The sequence below is a fragment of the Pleurodeles waltl genome, chromosome 8 (genome assembly GCF_031143425.1).
Source record: "Pleurodeles waltl isolate 20211129_DDA chromosome 8, aPleWal1.hap1.20221129, whole genome shotgun sequence".
Classification (NCBI taxonomy): Eukaryota; Metazoa; Chordata; class Amphibia; order Caudata; family Salamandridae; genus Pleurodeles; species Pleurodeles waltl.
The window spans coordinates 437865495-437884398 of NC_090447.1; the positions used below are offsets into that span (position 1 = coordinate 437865495).

General features: G+C 45.9%; 1 protein-coding gene across 4 annotated transcripts in view; it reads left to right on the forward strand.

Moving 5' to 3' along the window:
- Positions 1–6709: 6709 nt before the first annotated feature.
- The window catches only part of LOC138250021 (nucleoside hydrolase-like), a 283783-nt gene continuing 271588 nt past the window's right edge, over positions 6710–18904 (forward strand). For 2 of the 4 annotated variants that reach the window (XM_069204372.1, XM_069204374.1), the window contains exon 1: positions 6710–6845. The gene's annotated coding sequence lies outside the window, so the exon portion shown is untranslated. Of the gene's footprint in view, positions 6864–18904 lie in introns of all 4 variants that reach the window. The other 2 variants (XM_069204370.1, XM_069204371.1) reach the window with 2 other exon arrangements.

Here is an 18904-nt window from a genome sequence, read left to right on the forward strand (position 1 = left end):
AGCTCGAGGGCTGCAGTGCCTTCCTGGTCTTCATCACCGTCGACCGAATCCTGCATCCACAGCTGGGTGGGTAGTAGCCTCTACTCCTCCTGGACTCCACTGTGACTCTTGGACTTGGTCCCCTCTCTCCGCAGGTCTTCTTTCTTCAGGAATCCACAGCTGTTTTTCTTGCAGATTTGTCTGGGTGTCTTCTTTTCCTCCTTTTGGGTGGTTTGGGGAAAATCCAGTGTTTTACTCCTGCATTCCTGGTCGCTGGGGGGTACTGTGTTACTTACATTGGTGGTTTTCTAGTACTCCCAGCACTCCTCTACACATTTTACTTACCTAGGTGGGGGTATCTGGTTTGTGCTCCCCTTAGGCTCACTATTGGTTATTGCTACTTACACTGTTTTCGTACCTTTTCTATGCCTGTTTCTGATTATATATTTAGTATATTACTTACTTTCTAAGGGTGGGTCACCTTTTCTAGTATTTTGTGGTGATTTGTTACAAAAATAAAATACCTTAATTTTATACAACTGATTGTTTTTCTTTCATGTGTGCAAGTGCTGTGTGACTACAGTGGTATTGCATGAACTTTGCATTTCTCCTAGATAAGCCTTGCCTGATCATCCACAACTACCTCTAGAGATCCTGGCTTTTAGAGACTACCCACACTTCACTAAGAGGGGGATACCTGGACCTAGTATAAGATGTAAGTACCATAGGTACCCACCAGACACCAAGCCAGCTTACTACGCCCATTGAAACTCCTCCCATTATACGCATATTTAACTGAAATTATGGTCAGAATTTTTCCCGAAGGCTGTTTTTTCAGACTTTGAACATTGCAACTTTGGGCTGGTTTTTGAGCTGATACCTGTCTACATAGGGCTGAATTTTATTACAAGACCGGAGGCTCCTATTATGCTTCCTTTTCTTGCTTTAATCTCAACAGCAGCCAAGACAAACAATATTACAACAAGAACTACATATTCCATGAATCAAGAAACAAGATGTCACACATGAAGTCATAAAGAAATAACCAATAGCAAGCCCACAACCCCAATAACTGTCTTAACCATGAGCAACAAGCTCTCTTTTCTTGCTGCTCGCAGTCAGAATAAGTTATACTTTTCATCATACATTTATTATTATTATATTCTGTGTGCTTTTATTATTGTTATTGTTATTATGATTCTGTATAGTTTTCATTGGTGATCTGTGTCTGTTGCCTCAATTAATACGAGCGTCTTGTTCGCTCGTCATTTCGAGAGCCGAACGCTCTTCCAGAACGTTTGGCTCTCCCGTTCCTGTTAAACTTCTGAGGTACGCGCCTCAGTCAAGTGCTTACCTCCGTTGGATTCAAGTCGCGCTTATACAGCGCGCCTTCTCAGTGTTTTTTCTTCGTGTTTCTTCATCTTCCAAGGGATATTTTTCATTCCAGCGGTGGTTCGGCCCCGCGTTTCCCTCACGTTCTGCCCGGACTTCAGTTTCCTGTTTCGGACGGAGTTTGTGGGTGTGTCCCACCTTGTATAGCCTTTTTTGGTATTAGGGGAGTGACTTTCATCCTTTTACACTCCCCTTGCCCACACCATTTGCCCACAACATATTTTAACTCTGTTTTTACTGGTTTAAATTTTAGTGTAGCATTTTATTTTTTGCCTTTGTGAGCTTTCCTGTCCCTTGTAATTATTTGGACATTTAAGAATGTCTAAGAATACTTCTGAAGTTTCTAATGATGTTGATATTCAGGATTTTCACGCCAATTTGAATACTTTTCTACAAGATACTGTTCAACAGGCTGTGTCAACATCCATGTTGCAGATGTCAAGGAAATTGGAAATATCTTTTAAAAAATTGTCTTCCCAAAATGCTAACGTTTCTGAGCCAAACAAAGGGAAGAAGCATACTCTTTCCAAAGTACAAGCTATGTCTGGCGCTGAAGATTCTCCCCAACCTTCTGGTCCTTCCCCCCGTAAGGAGATTCGTACGGTGGAAAAAGGTCCCTCTCCTTTTAATATTACACAGTTGAGGGACACAGATGATGACTTGGAGTTCGATGATGGGGATGATGATGACAATGATACCCAGGGTTTTGATTACCTCTGGCAGGGGCCTCTAGAGAAAAGGTGAAAAATGTCTCTTTCTGATTTGGATCTTTCTGCTAATATAAATGATTTTACTGTTCTTGATGGATTGGGGGAGCCAATGTTTGATCCCACTTTAATACACCATCCGAATTCCACTGAATTGTTCCCGTCTGAACATGTGGCGGATTATGTTTCGCTTCATTTAAGACATTCTTTGGACAAATCCACAAGAAATAAACTGCATTCCGAATGTCTCCGTCCCTCCCTTCCTCATAAAATCACTTCCACTCCCGTTATTGACCCTAATGTGCTGTTGTTTTTCTCCAAATATGGCAAAGACCCTAAAAAAGGGGTCGATAGGGCTTGGTCCGTTTGCCCGGACAGGCTTTTAGATCTGGTTGGTCCTCTGACCAGAATTCTTGATTTGGCAGAGGAGGCTAAGTTGGAAGGCTCACAAATTGACCCAGCTACCCTATCTAACTGGGCCCAACGGGCAGTATGCATTTTGGGCAATGTGAACACCGCTATCTCCCAGGAGAGGCGTAAGAGTCTTTTGCTAAAAATAGATCCTAAATTGGGAAGCCTTGCTTCCAGAGAGGAAGGTCAGCAAGCTAATGGGCTTCTTTTTGGGGACTCTTTTATAAAAGAACTGAGTAAATAAGTTTCTACCTTCACAACTCTGGATAAGGCTCAGGTCTCATTAAAGAAGATTTTCAACTCCAGAGTTTTTGGCAGGGCCGGTAAAGGGAGGAGCCGCTTTACTGCCCGCTTCGCCTCCCATGGTGGCAGTTCCCTCAGAGGCTCCTCTTTCTACTCCCCTGAATTCAGACCTCAGTTCTACCCTCAAAGAGGGAGAGGGTTCAGGAGCAGAGGTTACCATCAAAGAGGAGGCCAGGTCTCAGGTAAGAAATGTAAATTTTGGCCCTCTTCCTGTGGGAGGTCGATTGGCACATTTTCTTTCAAATTGGTACTAAATTACTGCGGATCCATGGGTTCTTCAAACCCTTCAAGGGTATTGCATAGACCTTTATCAAGTTCCCTGCCAGACTCGTCCTCCTTCCTCTCTGAGGTTTTGCCAGGAACAAACCAGCTTAATCAATCTGGAGATTCTGTCTTTGATTTCAAAGAACGTAATAGAGAAAACACGCTTTCACCCCTCCGGGTTTCTCAGTACCATTTTTCTGGTCCAAAAGAAAAACAAAAAGTTTCGTCCAGTGATCAATCTGAAATTGTTCAACAATTATGTAGTTTGCAATCATTTCAAAATGGAGATTATTCTCCATCTCAGAGACATTTTGATGGAAGGTGATTGGTTTGTTCGTCTAGATCTCCAGGACGCTTATTTTGTGATTCCTTTACATCATTTTTACAGGAAATTCCTGCAATTTCAGTGGGAAGGCTCGATCTTCCAGTTCACAGGTCTTCCTTTCGGCCTCGCTTCCACTCCTTGGTGTTTCACAAAGGTGATGAAACCAGTGGTAACTCATCTAAGAGCTCAGGGAATAAGACTGATCATTTATCTAGATGATTTTCTCATTATGGCTCAGAACAAGGACACCCTGTTAGATCATTTGCACATTTGCCTGAATCTTTTGCATTCCCTATGTTTTCTAGTAAATATGGAAAAGTATTCTCTTGTTCCCTCAACTCAAGTGGAATTCCTAGGGTTTCTTATAGATTCCAAAACAACATCCCTGTCTCTTCCCCAACAAAAAGTGAGTCGTATAAAACACGAACTTCGGCAAGTCCTCAATCTTTCTGTTCTCACTCTTTGATCTCTGGCAAGAATTGTAGGCCTCCTGGCCTCTTCAATTCAAGCCATATTTCCAGGTCCTTTACACTACAGGGCACTTCAGAGGTTGAAGAGTCAACATCTTCGCAAAGGTCTTCGTTATTTGGATATAATTCAGTTGGATCAGGACTCTCGAGCAGAGGTACAGTGGTGGCTCGATCATTTGGAAGCATTGAATGGAAGAGCAATTTTCTCTTTGGCCACAGATCTAGTATTAGAATCCGATGCAAGTCGGACAGGTTGGGGCGCAATATGGGGCAACATCTCGACTGGGGGCGTATGGTCAGGGAAGGAGTCTGCACTGCACATCAATTGTTTAGAGATGCTTGCAGGCTCCTTTGCATTGAAGACTTTCGCAAAGGACAAGGTACGTTGCTCTATTCTTTTAAAGATGGACAATATTTCCGTGGTAAAATACATCAATCATCTTGGAGGAACGAAATCATAACCTCTTGCGGATCTAGCCAAAAGCCTTTGGGAGTTTTGCCTTCTTTGAAAATTGTCAGTCAGAGTGCCATATCTTCCAGGCAAACTGAACACCATAGTGGATTGATGTTCTCGGCATGTAAAAGATTCCAGCGATTGGCGTCTTCACCCTTTAGTATTCAACAAACTTTCTTTGAAATTCGGTGCCATGATGGTGGATCTGTTCGCGCCTCACTTGAATTCTCACCTTCCCAAGTTTTACAGTTGGAGACCGAATCCTCAAGCTCTTGCTACAGATGCTTTTCTCCAGGATTGGTCTCTCCATCTCAATTATGCTTTTCCTCCTTTCATGATGATAGCCAGGTTCTTGGCCCAGGTTTGTCGTCAACAAGCCTCCCTGGTGCTAGTAACTCCCTTTTGGCAAACCCAGCCTTGGTTCCCTTCGGTTCTGAAGTTGTCAATCGATTTTCCGGATCTGATCCCAACCTTTCCCGAGCTCCTTCTCGGTCTGGAGGGTCGTCCTCACGATATGATTCTCGATCATACTTTAACTCTGGTGGCATGGAAGGTTTCGGGTCAGCCTGGAGAACCCCCGGAATTTCGGATGAGGCTGCCCAGTATATCCCCCACTCTTGGGCTCCGGGAACGGCTAAGGCTTACAAGTCCGCCTGGTTGGTCTAGAGTGGCTGGTGCTTGGACAGGAATTCAAATCCCTTTTCAGCCGATGTTACTTTAGTCATTAATATTTTAGCTTCTCTAGCCTCCCAGGGTAAGGCATATAGAACAGTGAATACCTATAGATCTGCTATTTCTGCCGAGCATATTCAAGTAGATGGGAAACCTGTTGGTGAACATCCTTTGGTGTGTCGTCTCTTGAAGGGAGTAAGATTTTCCAATCCTCCTGCTTCTAGACATAATCATTTATGGGATGTGAATTTGGTTTTGAATTTGTTTAATTCTTGGCACGATAACAAATTTTTTTCTCTGAAATGCCTTTCGGCAAAGTTAACACTGTTCCTATGCTAGGTTTCTTTGAAACGTGTTTCCGATGTTAGAGCTTTAGATGTATCCTCTGTCCAGTTCTCTCCTACTAATGTGTCTTTCAGAATTCATAGAACAACTAAAACAAATATTTCCATTGTTCACTACCCGTACTTTCCTTCACATCCTAAACTCTGTGTTGGTAACTGTTTAAAAGTTTACATAGCAAAAACTGGATTTAAGAACGTCCTCCTCTCTCCAGTTGCTGATTTCCTTTTTCAAACCTCATAAACCCGTCTCTTCCCCTACCTTTGCTCGTTGGGTTAGGTGGGTTATGACCCTTGCGGGTATTGACACCAGTTCCTTTGGGGCACATTCCACCAGAGGTGCTATGGCTTCTAAGGCCCTCTGGGCCGGTGCTCGTTGGAGGACATTCTTAGATCGGCAGACTGGTCTAATGTTTCCACTTTTAGAACTTTTTATTGTAAACCAATTTCTACTGTTGCCGATTCTGTTATTAACATGCTTTAAACAAGCATAATAGGAGCCTCCGTTCTTGTAATAAAATTCAGATTTTCCTAGCTTTAGTGAAGGAAAGTCTAGATTTTATTAAAGACACGGAGGCGAGTATTATCCCACTGCTTTTCTTAACCCTCCCATTTCTATTTTAGTGCCGGCTTCCCCTGCACCACTCGCTTCGTCATGAGGATGTTCGTTCTACCTCCAAGTTTCTTCCTCACGAAGTCTCTGCATCTGTTACTCTTTATGGAGATCGATTAATGCCTTCCTGTCGTTATGTGGACCACCTGAATTCAGTTTCCCCCTCAGCTCTGGACTTTGCGAAGTACTTTTTTATGCTATTGATGGCATTTTCCATTATATTGGTTATTATTCCATTGTTTCGTTTCTCTTGACCTGCTCTTGCAAGAAGGCTTGATCCTCGCAGTTAAGACAGTTATTGGGGTTGCGGGCTTGCTACTGGTTATTACTTTATGACTTCATGTGTGACATCTTGTTTCTTGATTCATGGGATATGTAGTTCTTGTTGTAATATTGTTTGTCTTGGCTGTTGTTGAGATTGAAGCAAGAAAAGGAAGCATAATACTCGCCTCCCTGTCTTTAATAAAATCTAGACTTTCCTTCACTAAAGCTAGGAAAATCTGAATTTGGGCTTCAACGTGGACAGCTTTGGGCTTGGTATAGGGCTCAAAATCAGGCAGCACTGGGTGTAAGATTGAGTGGAGTGAGCGCGTAATTAATAAAGCAGTTACACCAACTACTCCCGGCTCCGTATTGTTACTGGGCATATCCGATAATGGCCACATTGATTCAGTTTGACCGACCAGTGCCTAGTTATTTATCTATGTCATAAATAACAAGCGTATTCCAATATGTCTGCCACATGTCGACGTCCTTCTGTTCAATCGTACGAGAGTCCCGGAAAAGGGCGGAACTCTAGACTGCCGCAGTCAAGTTCGTTCTTCAGTCTTACTGTAAGCCTGAAAGGCTCGAAGTACTAGAAACGTAGAAGACGAACCTATAGATATAAACAGCGGACGACACAACTGCGGGAGGTAATTCTCAGCATGCGAGTAAGCGATAGTAGTCTTAAAGAAGCACTCATTGACTGGCAGTTTAGATCGCCTTAACTCTTCCCCGCGCATGTGCGGTTTAATTTAGTAATCGGAGTAAAGTATTAAAGTCGTATTAAACAATTACCTTCGCGCTCTACCAGCATCAGATAGTCTGCCTGCCCAGATTTCAAAATCTTGAATTTTTCGAAGCAGTCAGTAAAGATTAAAATTGTGACAACATAGCATCCGACAAAGCCTATTGAGACACGTAGGACACAGGACATGATTATTATATACTTCAATTTCAAACCTACCAAAAAAGGTGCACCCCTTACAAGTAATAACTGGCCCATAGACGTTTTAGTTTTGATCACACAGGGAATATGAAATGAGAATTCTTTTTCCGATTTGCACATTTCGGCACATACATGACACCAAGCTACCAAGTTTCTCGGTTCCATGCATGAGTACCTCACCCATTCCAGGATATGCTTTGAATTCTGGGATTTGTAGTCCTGCTTTTATGATAGGTTAAGAACGGCCTCAAATACCATGCAACAAAAATGACTGGTCTGGATGAGCTTTCTACTTGTGGAACTGAGACAAACTCTGATGAAGGTCTGGCTGCGCTATCCTGCCAAATGCAAGCGCCACGGGTTAAAATTACGCGTTTCAGCATTTTCCCTCTTCACAGCAAGTACCAGAGATTGTCACGCAATTCGTTGACAGTCTCAGAGGACTGTGCCAGCCCGGTGACTATCATTATTTTTAATGCCGTTTCTCAGGCGACCCATTTCTGGTGTTGATAATGCAGTTCTTAAATGGTAAACCTCGATGTAGTTCACTGTGTTGACACTCTTATGTGCAAGGGCTGGGCTTTCCTCTACACCAGAGGTCTCCAAACTTTTTAATGCCGCGCCCCCCCAGTTGAAAAATAAAAATCATTGGGCCCCCCTCAGAATGTTTCACAATTATTTTATAAACATGGCAATGTTTAAATATGTCTAAACCTATTTAAACATACATTGCAGTTAAGTACTGTTACCCTTTTAAAACTGCAATAACATGCTTCTGCTTAAAACAAAGGCCTTTTATCTGTATAATATTTATTTCGGGCCAGAGTCTGGGCCCCCCCCTGGGATCACTTCAGGCCCCCCTAGGGGGGCCCACCCCCCAGTTTGAAGACCTCTGCTCTACACCCTCCTTGCTGGCACTGACTGGTTACTCTGAGCAGAGGCTTGGCTAATCCCACGTGCGCTGCAAAGCCCAGTTTAGCCTGCCCACCCAGGATCTTCGAGTGGTCCTATGAAATAAAGAGCCAAAGGGATGATCAGTGTCATTGGTCTGAGGTGCTTGGACCACTGATGGGTAGCCCCGACCATGAGTGACATTTTTCCTCCCCTCCTCAACCTTGCCAGTCACGACGGAGTGTAATGCTGCTGATAAAGGATTTTAAGTATTGTTTTACTACCACCTGCATTGGGAGGCAAAGTTATTTGTCCGCAGTAGGATGTCGTCCCATTGTTCCCGATCGAGAACCATATGCAACTCTCACCCTAGGTGTGTTAAAACACAAATTTCTGGTCTTTCCTTCAAGTATGTAGCATTTGATAGATTTTAGAAGTAGGGTGTCTCAGTCGTGCAATTTAATAGGTAATTCTAGAAAGGGGTCAGAGCTTTGAAGTTTGCCTTTTGATTTTATGAGTAAGCACCAATGGCGCAGTTATAGATAGCTGAAGAGATCAGGTTCTGGTATCAGAATTTCTTCTTTTGAGTTGTTCAAGTGACTTAATAGTATCATGGTCAAACACATCTTGAGAGACTTACACCCTCCTCCACCCACTCTTGTTTTGGGGTCCTATGTAGGCCCTGGTAAATTCCAAATTTTCCCAGAGTGGAGTGAATTGTGATAGGAAAGAGCTCAGTCTGTACCTGATTGTTGTCTTATCCCAAATTTCTAAGGCGACCCTTGTGTCTGGGCATCTATAGAGTATATTGATTGGTTCGATGAGTTTGTGTCGCCTATGTACTTACCAGAGTGGCCTTGCAGCCAACATGTGATCAATCGTACACCAACCTTATTTATTCTCCCTTAGTGTCCAATTAATTAAGAACCGTAAGTCGGCCACAGCGTAGTAATGGAATAAATCAAGAACTCCAAAGCCTCTTGCTGTGGACGCAGTGAGCATTTGTGCCCAGCAATCCTCTCTGCTTTACCCTTCCAAATGTATGGGTAACTGTAAGGAAATGCCTCCTTGGCATGGTTACCCCCTAACTTTCTGCCTTTGATGATGCTAAGTTATGATTTGAAAGTGTGCTGGGACCCTACTAACCAGGCCCCAGCACCAGTGTTCTTTCCCTAAACTGTACCTTTGTCTCCACAATTGGCACAACCCTGGCACTCTGGTAAGTCCCTTGTAACTGGTACCCCTGGTACCAAGGGCCCTGATGCCAGGGAAGGTCTCTAAGGGCTGCAGCATGTCTTATGGCACCCTGGGGACCCCTCACCCAGCACATGCACACTGCCTCACAGCTTGTGTGTGCTGGTGGGGAGAAAATGACTAAGTCGACATGGCACTCCCCTCAGAGTGCCATGCCAACCTCACACTGCCTGTGGCATAGGTAAGTCACCCCTCTAGCAGGCCTTACAGCCCTAAGGCAGGGTGCACTATACCACAGGTGAGGGCATATGTGCATGAGCACTATGCCCCTACAGTGTCTAAGCAAAACCTTAGACATTGTAAGTACGGGGTAGCCATAAGTGTATATGGTCTGGGAGTTTGTCAAACACGAACTCCACAGTTCTATAATGGCTACACTGAAAACTGGGAAGTTTGGTATTGAACTTCTCAGCACAATAAATGCACACTGATGCCAGTGTGCAATTTATTGTAACATACACCCAGAGGGCATCTTAGAGATGCCCCCTGAATACCTACCCGACTTCTAGTGGAGGCTGACCAGTTCCTGACACCCTGACACACACCAGACATGTTGCTGGCCACATGGGGAGAACACCTTTGTCACTCTGTGGCCAGGAACAAAGCCTGTACTGGGTGGAGGTGCTTCTGACCTCCCCCTGCAGGAACTGTAACACCTGGTGGTGAGCCTCAAAGGCTCACCCCTTTTGTTACAGCATCCCAGCTAGTGGAGATGCCCGCCCCTCCGGCCACTGCCCCCACTTTTGGTGTCAAGGCTAGAGGAGATAATGAGAAAATCAAGGAGGAGTCACCCACCAGTCAGGACAGCCCCTAAGGTGTCCTGAGCTGAGGTAACCCCCGCCTTGAGAAATCCTCCATCTTGAGTTTGGAGGATCCCCCCAATAGGATTAGGGATCTGCCCCCCCCCCCCCACAGGGAGGAGGCACAAAGAGGGTGTAGCCACCCTCCAGGACAGTAGCCATTGGCTACTGCCCCCCCAGACCTAAACACACCCCTAAATTCAGTATTTAGGGGCTCCCAAGATCCCAGGAAATCAGATTCCTCCAACCTGAAGAAACAAAAAGGACTGCTGACCTACAAGCCTGCAGAGAAGGAGAAAGATGACAACTGCTTTGGCCCCAGCGACAGGGACCCGCGACCTATGAAGCCTCAGAGAACTGCTCTGGACTAAAGGACCGAGAAACTCCTGTGAACAGCGGCCCTGTTCAAAACCAGTTACTTCTTTGCAACAAAGAAGCAACTTCCAAAGACTTCACGTTTCCCGCTGGAAGCGTGAGACTTCACACTCTGCGCCCGACGCCCCCGGCTCGAGATCCAGAGGACAAACACCTCAGGGAGGACTCTCCGGCGACTGCAAGCCCGTGAGTAACCAGAGACGACCCCCCTGAGCTCCCACAGCAACACCCGCAGCCCCCAGGACCTGAAGGAACCGAACTTCGACGCAGGAGTGAGTGACCCCAGGCGACCCTCTGCCTAGCCCAGGTGGTGGCTGTCCAGAGAAGCCCCCTCTGTGCCTGCCTTCACCGCTAGAGTGACCCCCGGTTCCCTCCATTCTTTCCTACCTGAAACCGGACGCCTGCTTTGCACACTGCACCCGGCCGCCCCTGTGCCGCTGAGGGTGTGTTTTGTGTGCCTACATGTGTTTCCCCCCCCCCCAGTGCTCTACCAAACCCACCGGGTCTGCCCCCTCGAGGACGCAGATACTTACATGCTGGCAGACTGGAACCGGAGCACCCCTGTTCTCCATAGGCACCTCTGTGTTTTGGGCACCTCTTTGACCTCTGCACCTGACCGGCCCTGAGCTGCTGGTGTGGTAACTTTGGGGTTGCCTTGAACCCCCAACGGTAGGCTTCCTATGCACCAGGACTGAGACTTGTAAGTGTTTTACTTACCTCCTAATCTAACCTTTGCTTACCTCCCCCAGGAACTGTTGATTTTTGCACAGTGTCCACTTTGAAAATAGCTTATTGCCATTTTTACAAAGACTGTACATGATATTGTTTTCATTCAAAGTTCCTAAAGTATCTAAGTGAAGTACCTTACATTTAAAGTGTTTACTGTAAATCTTGAACCTGTGGTTCTTAAAATAAACTAAGAAAATATATTTTTCAATATAAAAACATATTGGCCTGGAGTAAGTCTTTGAGTGTGTGTTACTTATTTATTGCCTGTGTGTGTACAACAAATGCTTAACACTACCCTCTGATAAGCCTACTGCTCGACCACACTACCACAAAATAGAGCATTCGAGTTATCTACTTTTGCCACTATCTTACCTCTAAGGGGAACCCTTGGACTCTGTGCACACTATTTCTTATTTTGAAATAGTATATACAGAGCCAACTGCATGTCACTGAAGTAATCTCTTGTAATATGAAGGATCAGTATTTGAAAGATCTAGAGTATCCTGGATAAGATTGACATGTCATACACCGCTGTGCTGCCTGCAAGTGAAAGTCCTTTATGCCTTCAGACATTGAGTTTGGCTTTCACCCCTCTATTTTAGCCTGTGAAGATTTATTTGTGTGTATTTATTTAGGGTTGGAAACTGGGCCAATCGCAGATAGTTGATACTGGTAGCCACCCAATGTAGCATTGTCTGTATTTTTTTCAGTCATGGTACTGGGAGCCAAGGTATTAAGAATATCTGACTTGGTGACATTGATTTTAAAACCGAGAATTTCTGGTATGCTTCAAGCTCTGCCAGAACCTGAAGGTGATAGTGGAGAGGGTCTGTTTATGATGCCAGGATACTGTCTGCAGTCATGGTTAGTTTTATTTCTTGTGTGCCAAATTAGATTTTTTTGATGCAAGGTTGGCACGGATGCATTGCACAAAGAGTTCTGAAGGTAAGGCAAAGAGAAGGGGGCGATAAAGGGCACCCCGTCTCATGCTTCTTTTCATGTTCTCTCAATGAGATTGGACTCCCTTGGCCTTAAACCTAGTCTATGGTTACAGTAGCCCACCAACAACTGTGAACGCTGAATTTTTACTAATAAATATTCATGTGTTCTGAATGTAGAATCTGCACAGAAAATGAATGAATCTAGAAAATAATACACAACTTTGAAAATGGGCTTACTTGAGCAGCTGCTAGTGATCACAAAGTGTACATATTAGTTGCTCATTAAATGAAATGATGTGCTCATGTTTAGATTTAATTTAGATTTTTCTAGCCTTGGTGTCTGAAAGGCTAGATTTTATTAATGACACAGAGGCAAGTATTATGTGTTCTTTTCTCACTTTAATAAAATATAGCAGCCAAGAAAATTACAAATCACAGAAAAGCATGGGGAAAACTACCAAATTGCATCATAAAGGGGGCAACCGATGGCACATCGAGTATGAGTACAACTCTTGTGACTGAGAGCAACAAGCCTTCTTGTGAGAGACAGTCAGAAGAACAATCCGAGAGCCAAATCAGAAAAAGGTACAAAGTCAAAAGAGCAGATGAGAAATCCTTAAAGGAGTCCATCAGAAACAAAGGAGGAACTGGCAACCAGGAACTTCGTGCGGCGGAGCCAGATACAGAGCAGCTGAGTGCAAATTAACTGGATGCAGCAGTGCTGGTTGAAGGCGGAGAAACTGCGGAAAAAATAACAGGGAGGGTTAATTAAACTGCGGTGGGATAATACTCGCCTCCGTGTCTTTAATAAAATCTAGCCTTTCAGACACCACGGCTAGGAAAATCTCAACTTTATTACAAGACCGGAGGCTCATATTATGCTAGTTCAAAGCAAGGATATCACATTGTCTAACAGGTGATCAAGAGGTTTACAATAAAATGTTCTAAACGTATTAACGTTTGACCAATCTACAGATCTGAGAATATCGGGTAAACCAGCCCCCGCCCAAACGGCGCAAGAGGTCTCAGCCCCTCTCACTGAATGATGGCCAAAGGAAAGGGTAGAGACACCCGCCATAGACATGAGCTACTTGACCCAACGGGCCAATGTAGGGACCGACACAGGCTTATCGGGTTTCTGAAAGGAAATAAGTAATTGAGAAGAGGAGATACTTCTGAGATCTGCAGTTCGAGAAACGTATGTCTTTAAACAATTACCAACACACAATTTTGGTTGAGAGGGGAAAAAGGGTAATGCAAAGATGATAAATTTGTCTTAGTACGCCTATTGAATTGGAAATAAACACCTAAAGAGGAATAACGAAAAGAGGAAACATCCAGAGCTTAACATCAGAAACGTGCTTAATAGATACCAAACACAAAAGCATTGTCAATTTGGCAGACAAATGTTTGAGCGATAAGTCATCATTATCTGGCCATGCAATAAAAAGGCAAAGTACAGCATTAACATGCCACATAACATTATACTTAGGAGATGGAGGCTTAGCAAAATGTACTCCTTTAAAAGTCGACATACCAACGGGTGTTCGCCAGTAGGTCTTCCGTCCACTCTTCCATGCTCTGAAGGGATCGGTGTAGGAGGCTGGACTGGCTTGTAGTGAGTACCAAGGGGTACTTACACCTTGCACCAGGCCCAGGTATCCCTTATTAGTGTATAGGGTGTCTAGCAGTTTAGGCTGATAGATAATGGTAGCTTAGCAGAGCAGCTTAGGCTGAACTAGGAGACGAGTGAAGCTCCTACAGTACCACTAGTGTCATATGCACAATATCATAAGAAAACACAATACACAGATATACTAAAAATAAAGGTACTTTATTTTTATGACAATATGCCAAAAGTATCTCAGTGAGTACCCTCAGTATGAGGATAGCAAATATACACAAGATATATGTACACAATACCAAAAATATGCAGTATAGTATTAGAAAACAGTGCAAACAATGTATATTCACAATAGGATGCAATGGGGACACATAGGGATAGGGGCAACACAAACCATATACTCCAAAAGTGGAATGCGAACCACGAATGGACCCCAAACCTATGTGACCTTGTAGAGGGTCGCTGGGACTGTAAGAAAACAGTGAGGGTTAGAAAAATAGCCCACCCCAAGACCCTGAAAAGTGAGTGCAAAGTGCACTAAAGTTCCCCAAAGAGCACAGAAGTCGTGATAGGGGAATTCTGCAGGAAAGACACAAATCAGCAATGCAACAACGATGGATTTCCAAACGAGGGTACCTGTGGAACAAGGGGACCAAGTCCAAAAGTCACAAGCAAGTCGGAGATGGGCAGATGCCCCGGAAATGCCAGCTGTGGGTGCAAAGAAGCTGCTACTGGGCAGTAGAAGCTGAAGATTCTGCAGGAACGACAAGGGCTAGAAACTTCCCCTTTGGAGGATGGATGCCCCACGCCGTGGACAGTCGTGCAGAAGTGTTTTCCTGAAGAAAGACCGCAAACAAGCCTTGCTAGCTGCAAGTCGTGCGGTTAGGGTTTTTGGATGCTGCTATGGCCCAGGAGGGACCAGGATGTCGCCAATTGCGTCAGGGCACAGAGGGGGCGCCCAGCAGGACGAGGAGCCCTCTCAGAAGCAGGCAGCACCCGCAGAAGTGCTGGAACAGGCACTATGAAGAGGAGTGAAACGGTGCTCACCCGAAGTTACACAAAGGAGTCCCACGTCGCCGGAGGACAACTCAGGAGGTCGTGCAATGCAGGTTAGAGTGCCGTGGACCCAGGCTTGGCTGTGCACAAAGGATTTCCGCCGGAAGTGCACAGAGGCCAGAGTAGCTGCAAAAGTCGCGGTTCCCAGCAATGCAGTCTGGCGTGGGGAGGCAAGGACTTACCTCCACCAAACTTGGACTGAAGAGTCACTGGACTGTGGGAGTCACTTGGACAGAGTTGCTGGATTCAAGGGACCTCGCTCGTCGTGCTGAGAGGAGACCCAGGGTACCGGTGATGCAGTTCTTTGGTGCCTGCGGTTGCAGGGGGAAGATTCCGTCGACCCACGGGAGATTTCTTCGGAGCTTCTAGTGCAGAGAGGAGGCAGACTACCCCCACAGCATGCACCACCAGGAAAACAGTCGAGAAGGCGGCAGGATCAGCGTTACAGAGTTGCAGTAGTCGTCTTTGTTACTTTGTTGCAGTTTTGCAGGCTTCCAGCGTGGTCAGCAGTCGATTCCTTGGCAGAAGGTGAAGAGAGAGATGCAGAGGAACTCTGATGAGCTCTTGCATTCGTTATCTAAAGAAATCCCCAAAGCAGAGACCCTAAATAGCCAGAAAAGAGGGTTTGGCTACTTAGGAGAGAAGATAGGCTATCAACACCTGAAGGAGCCTATCAGAAGGAGTCTCGGACGTCACCTGCTGGCACTGGCCACTCAGAGCAGTCCAGTGTGCCAGCAGCACCTCTGTTTCCAAGATGGCAGAGGTCTGGAGCACACTGGAGGAGCTCTGGGCACCTCCCAGGGGAGGTGCAGGTCAGGGGAGTGGTCACTCCCCTTTCCTTTGTCCAGTTTCGTGCCAGAGCAGGGCTGAGGGGTCCCTGAACCGGTGTAGACTGGCTTATGCAGAAATGGGCACCATGTGTGCCCATGAAAGCATTTCCAGAGGCTGGGGGAGGCTACTCCTCCCCTGCCTTCACACCATTTTCCAAAGGGAGAGGGTGTAACACCCTCTCTCTGAGGAAGTCCTTTGTTCTGCCATCCTGGACCAAGCCTGGCTGGACCCCAGGAGGGCAGAAACCTGTCTGAGGGGTTGGCAGCAGCAGCAGCTGCAGTGAAACCCCTGAAAAGGCAGTTTGGCAGTACCCGGGTCTGTGCTACAGACCCGTGGGATCATGGGATTGTGCCAACAATGCCAGGATGGCATAGAGGGGGCAATTCCATGATCATAGACATGTTACATGGCCATATTCGGAGTTACCATTGTGAAGCTACATATAGGTAGTGACCTATGTATAGTGCACGCGTGTAATGGTGTCCCCGCACTCACAAAGTCCGGGGAATTTGCCCTGAACAATGTGGGGGCACCTTGGCTAGTGCCAGGGTGCCCACACACTAAGTAACTTTGCACCTAACCTTTACCAGGTAAAGGTTAGACATATAGGTGACTTATAAGTTACTTAAGTGCAGTGGTAAATGGCTGTGAAATAACGTGGACGTTATTTCACTCAGGCTGCAGTGGCAGGCCTGTGTAAGAATTGTCAGAGCTCCCTATTGGTGGCAAAAGAATTGCTGCAGCCCATAGGGATCTCCTGGAACCCCAATACCCTGGGTACCTCAGTACCATATACTAGGGAATTCTAAGGGTGTTCCAGTATGCCAATGTGAATTGGTGAAATTGGTCACTAGCCTGTTAGTGACAATTTGTACAGAGAGAGCATAACCACTGAGGTTCTGGTTAGCAGAGCCTCAGTGAGACAGTTAGGCACCACACAGGGAACACATACATATAGGTCACAACCTTATGAGCACTGGGGTCCTGGCTAGCAGGGTCCCAGTGACACATAACAAACATACTGAAAACATAGGGTTTTCACTATGAGCACTGGGCCCTGGCTGGCAGGATCCCAGTGAGACAGTGAAAACACCCTGACATACACTCACAAACAGGCCAAAAGTGGGGGTAACAAGGCTAGAAAGAGGCTACTTTCTCACAATCGGTGATCTGTATGTATTAATGGTAAGATAAGCTCTACCATGAGAACCCAAGGAAGCGAGAAAATGAACAACCAATGTTACATCTGCCGAAATGGGATCTGAATCCCTTTCCAAACACCAGCTACACCAAGCCAACCAGGCTGACTTGTAGACCTTCATTGTGCCTAGGGCCCAGGACTGCTGGATAAAATGGACAGCCTCCTCTGAAATTCCAAGGGTTCTCCAGGAAGCCCCGAAATTCTCCAAGCTATGAGACCTGGAGTTCTCCACCACCAGGGTGTGAGGAGGACCCCGAGCAGATCGGGAAAGGGAGGAATCAATACTGGGAAATCTGAAGCTAGCTCCAATAGGGTTGGATACCAAGGCTGGGACTGCCAAAACGGAGTGATCAGGACAAGAGATGACTGCTGTCTGCGCACCCGAGCTAGAACCCGGGCAATGAGAAACAGAGGAAATGCATAGAGAAGGGAATGGGGCCATGACCGAAGGAAAGGCATCCATGGCTATCGCCAAAGGATCTGGCCTCCAGCTGAAAAAAGAAGGAAGCTGAGTGTTGAGGCGAGAAGCAAAGAGGTCTATTGACATGGTGCCACAGATGGAAGAAAGATGATTGAAAACAGAAGGATGAAGACGCCAATCGCTTAAGTTGTAGATATGCCTGGAAAACCAGTCAGCCACAACATTGAGTTTGCCCGGGAGATATTCTACCCTGACCGAGATGTTCTTCTGGAGACAGAATTCGCACAGGCTTCTGGCCAGTAGTGCCAGAGGTTTGGATCTGGTACCACTGAGCTGGTTTATGTTCCAGACTGCCGACAGGTTGTCCATTCTCAGGAGAACGGTGCACTTTACCCTGTCTTTTATAAAGGGCTAGATGGCAAAGGATCTTGCAAGCATCTCTAAACAATTGATTTGCAGTGTTGACTCCTGAATGGACCATGAGCCTCCAGTCGAGAGTTGCCCACATCTTACGCCCCAACCTGTCAGACTTGCATCTGACTCTAAGACAACATCTGGGGCAGCAGAAAAAATCGTTCTCCCGTTCAAAGCATCTAAATGACTGAGCCACCAAAGGAGCTCTTCTCTGGATTTGGAATCCAGAATGACTGGATCTGAGTTATCGAGACCTTTGCGTAGGTGATGGATTTTCAGTCTTTGTAGACCTCTGTAATGAAGAGGCCCTGGGAAAATGGCCTGAATGGAGGAAGAAAGATGGCCCACCAATCGGGCTAATGATCTGAGGGAACAGAGAGGGATGGATAGAGCGTGGCGTGTAGGAAAGTACCATCTTGCCTGGCATGTTACCCCCATTTTTCACTGTATATATGTTGTTTTAGTTGTATGTGTCACTGGGACCCTGTCACCCAGGGCCCCAGTGCTCATAAGTGTGCCTGAATGTGTTACCTGTGTAGTGACTAACTGTCTCACTGAGGCTCTGCTAATCAGAACCTCAGTGGTTATGCTCTCTCATTTCTTTCAAATTGTCACTAACAGGCTAGTGACCAATTTTACCAATTTACATTGGCTTACTGGAACACCCTTATAATTCCCTAGTATATGGTACTGAGGTACCCAGGGTATTGGTGTTCCAGGAGATCCCTATGGGCTGCAGCATTTCTTTTGCCACCCATAGGGAGCTCTGACAATTCTTACACAGGCCTGCCACTGCAGCCTGAGTGAAATAACGTCCACGTTATTTCACAGCCATTTTACACTGCACTTAAGTAACTTATAAGTCACCTATATGTCTAACCTTTACCTGGTAAAGGTTGGGTGCTAAGTTACTTAGTGTGTGGGCACCCTGGCACTAGCCAAGGTGCCCCCACATTGTTCAGGGCCAATTCCCCGGACTTTGTGAGTGCGGGGACACCATTACACGCGTGCACTACATATAGGTCACTACCTATATGTAGCTTCACAATGGTAACTCCGAATATGGCCATGTAATATGTCTATGATCATGGAATTGCCCCCTCTATGCCATCCTGGCATAGTTGGCACAATCCCATGATCCCAGTGGCCTGTAGCACAGACCCTGGTACTGCCAAACTGCCTTTCCCGGGGTTTCACTGCAGCTGCTGCTGCTGCCAACCGTTCAG